At 50.7% G+C, this 3,753-nt stretch overlaps 1 pseudogene; it reads left to right on the plus strand.

Moving 5' to 3' along the window:
• Positions 1-205: 205 nt before the first annotated feature.
• LOC119376814 (U4 spliceosomal RNA) lies at positions 206-310 on the plus strand (annotated as a pseudogene).
• The last annotated feature ends 3,443 nt before the right edge of the window (positions 311-3,753 follow it).

The raw sequence follows: 3,753 nt of genomic DNA on the forward strand, positions 1-3,753 counted from the left end.
GTGAATCGCTACAGATTGCAGCGGCTCACCCGAACGAGTTTTCAATTTCTCGAGCCTTTTATACGAAGGATTGCCGCACCCAGCGACCGATCTGGTTGGATATGTCCAGTACACGTCACTGAACCTCCTGTGGGCAGCGAGCGTCGTCTGCCTGTGTTACAACGTACTCCGTGCTGACGTGAGCTGAGCGACAGTTTCTCGAGGTTTCTTTGCGCAGAGGCGGTGTCGTATCCAATCAAGTTCATACTAAGGGGCGACTATTGCTAGTTGAAAACATCTTTTTTTTCTTTTCTTGCACGCAATGAATTGCCCTAGCTGTGTTGTGTACCACATATCTAACAATTGGTGACTTGCAAACCTGCGACGTCGTGTAATATTTGTGAGGCATCTGGTGAGCGGAATCGCTTCAGCTCGTCGTTGCAATGAGTGTCGCGCTCTCGCTATCCGGTCAACTCCACGATCCACGTATCTGCGGCTGTAACTTCACCCCTGAAGACAAAAACCACATTGCCCGAGTTTACGCTTATCGGTGATCGTTCTCGAATTCCTTTTGTTTGTCCGCATGCTTTTGCAGGTTGTCCGTACGAAATAAAAGATCAGTTGGTAGTGTGGCGGCACCTGTCGGAGCAGATATCAACCACTCCGCGAGCTTCGTCTCTGTTGCCAGACAATAACTCTAATGGCCTCCGAGAGTGCGCGCAATCTCTCAGAGCGCAATATCGGAGGCCAGGACTGGGCGAAGCTCAAACCGTAGAGTGCGCTCAAGAGAGCGCCGCGATCGCCAGCGATGCCAGCGTGTCTCATGAGTTTAGGAGGCAAGGCAGTGGTGAGAAGGAGGGCACAGGTATAATTCTCCGTAGCGGCCTTCGAACGCGGTGCGTCGCTGAATTTGTGGTGCGAATGATTTGATGATGCTTCAGCCTAAACGCTGACGAACCTTGAAAAAACCGTTTCAGGGTCCCTTTATTTGGTATAGACAAAAAGTGGCATAGGAGGGCGTGAGGGTATGACGAACATGACTGGCTGGTCATGACTTTAAAAAGTCATAGTTTTGCAGCAAAGACGAAACAATGAATGCGATAGCAACCAATTAGAATGTCACACGAAGAACGGCAAGTAGCTCGATGCTTGCAGCGCGCCGCTCAAGCGTAAAGGATGCACGAAAAGGACCCACACAGGACGAGCGCGACCAACTGTCACAGTTGTTACTCATTTGTGTTTGAGTATCGTGCTGCAAGTGTCGGCTGTACAAAACCAACGCTCTTAGGTTTTTTTTTTTCTCGTGAGAAATGCGGCGCGTGGAGTGACCGCTCTGCTTCTCCTGCCGCGCGGTGGCGTTCGACGCATTCTTTACCTAAACTCACTAGGTACGTTTTATTTGGAGCTGCAAAGCGCACGATATGTGTAAGACATGCGTTACTCCACTTAAAATCAACACCGGGCCGCCGCAGCTTCAGCCGCTCTGTACCAAATATGGCGGCGGGGCGGACGGTCGCGGTACTTTCCCGTTCGAGTGATTTATGTTTACCTAATAACCATGTATATGCTACGGCAGATAGCAATGTTGCGCATAACTTTTCCTTGGGCCGCTCGCGCCGCTATTCGGCGAGCGCCGTCACGTGGTGCTAAATGACGTCAAATGTTGAATTGTGCCGCGGCGAAGCCAACTTTACGGACACGACGGCGTGGCTCCCGCGCCGACATCTTTCCGTGAGTTCTAGCGTCATTCCTTTTTCTAACAGCAAAACGCCTGTGAATGATGGTTAGCGACAAATATCACTTTGTCAGTGGCCGCCAGAGTAACCGCAAGCACAATGGGCTTTTGACGACGGTCACTGATCAGCTGGCTTAGGTGGCCAAAATGCAGTCACATGATCGTCGACCATTCGTGCGTGAAGTTTCCTTCAAACGCCCTTCAAAACAATAATTTCTTGCCTTCCGGCCAGGTGAGAAAAGGTCATGCGCGTGCTGAAAATAAGCGCACCACTTTTCGTTTCACAGTGCTGCGTTGTAGCGAACGAACTTTTGAGCTATTCGATCGTGGCGTGCATCTGAAAGCTGTGGTCGTGGGATCGGCCCACCGCTGTTAAATTTTGTGTGGATGCGACTCGACAAACAGCGCACTCTCGGTCAGAGCCTAGCCGTATACGACTTCACTGAATGCATTATACCTTCGGTTCACTTAAGGCACCTTTGAGTTGACACTTTAACTTTTTCAATCGCTTAATTCCCGTATCATTAACTCCGTCGCCTTTAGTCCCCTTAATGCACTTTGATTCGCATTACTTCTCACTTGGTTCACTTAAGTCACAGATTGTTGTGCGTATGAGCCACTGCTGCAAGCCCTCATCGCGGGATCGGCCGAACGGTGTAAAATTGTTCTTGTACGCGTCATTTGGTCCGCGGACGCAATCCGCTGTCCCCTATAGTCATATAAAAGTGTAATCTTTCTCAGCGCGTTCGAATAAGTCTGCGGTATGTCGCCCGCGGCGGAACATCGCGCCGTATCTCTCTCCAGCGCGCGAGAAGGGGCTTCACTGTGCAGCCGTTCAACATAATGGCGGACGTATGCGCAACTCTGGTCCCGTAGGGAGCATATACAGTAACTCTATATTTACCCACAGTTTAACATAAAGAGTCTGTAAAGAATTGGGACACCTTTTCGTGCGCGTCTCAAGGGCTGTTTTCAAACTTAAGCAAAATCTGGGATCGCTGAGGTTTAAAGAGCGCTCTTCGGGCAATGTCGCAGGTGATGAAGCGCCTCCGAGCTTTGCGTACCGCCAGCCGTAAATATAAATAGCTCACCATTCCTACTCTAAAGAACGAATGGCGCGTGGCCGAATTGCCTAAACCGGCGTGCTGTGGAGCGAGGGGTCGCTGGTTCGAATCCCGGTGGCGCTCTTCGGAAACTATATATATATATATATACACACATATAGCCGCGTCATCTTAGCCGCATTCAAATAACACGCCCAACCATGCGCATACAGGACACGCATGCGCGCCGTATTGTCGTTGCCGCGCAAAGACCATCGTGGCACGCGCACCTGGTCGGACCCGGCTTGCATGCGCCACGCGCTCGGGACTTCGGATGAAGAGAAAGAGGAAGACAGTGGGATGACCTCTATGGTGTTCGACTGAGTCGCGGTTTTAAAGACGATAGTCTTTCTTTGGGAACTTAAACGCAGAAATTTTGTCTGTCTTTCTGTTTGTCGGCACGTCACTTGATTCAGCCACCCGGCCAAAGTTGAACCACTTGCCCAAGGGCCAGCCATCTTGAACGGCTGACTAGGTTCATACTTGGGTACATTGTTGTTCAAAAAGCAAACATTAGGCATATCTTAGGCGCAACATCAAGGTAAGTATTAGGCGGTGTGTTCCTTTAATAGAAAATACATAGATGCGTAATTCTAGAGACCCTAGTTTCTTAAGCTGCGCTGAAAATGCGACTGCGTTGAAACTTGCCTTTCTCCGTGCCCTCTGCACGAGCTCATTGTTGTGTTTCGGTTTCAGTTCAGTATTGCACTATACGAATATGTACGAATGCCATGGGGCGCCGCTCTGGCATTCCTGTTTTACCCAGGCGACGTGTAAATAGAAGAGTGTGTGGAGAGTACTCGTTGAGTGCGGACGTTTCTTCTGCTTCGGCGCTTCGCGCCAAACCGCGTGTTCGAGGCTGGCCGGCGTCCCCGCCGGTCGCGTTGGTCACCGCCGGTCTTCGCCTGCTGATGCGCCGGGACTACCAGCCGCCAA

Source organism: Rhipicephalus sanguineus, unplaced genomic scaffold (genome assembly GCF_013339695.2).
Source record: "Rhipicephalus sanguineus isolate Rsan-2018 unplaced genomic scaffold, BIME_Rsan_1.4 Seq2313, whole genome shotgun sequence".
Taxonomy (NCBI): domain Eukaryota; kingdom Metazoa; phylum Arthropoda; class Arachnida; order Ixodida; family Ixodidae; genus Rhipicephalus; species Rhipicephalus sanguineus.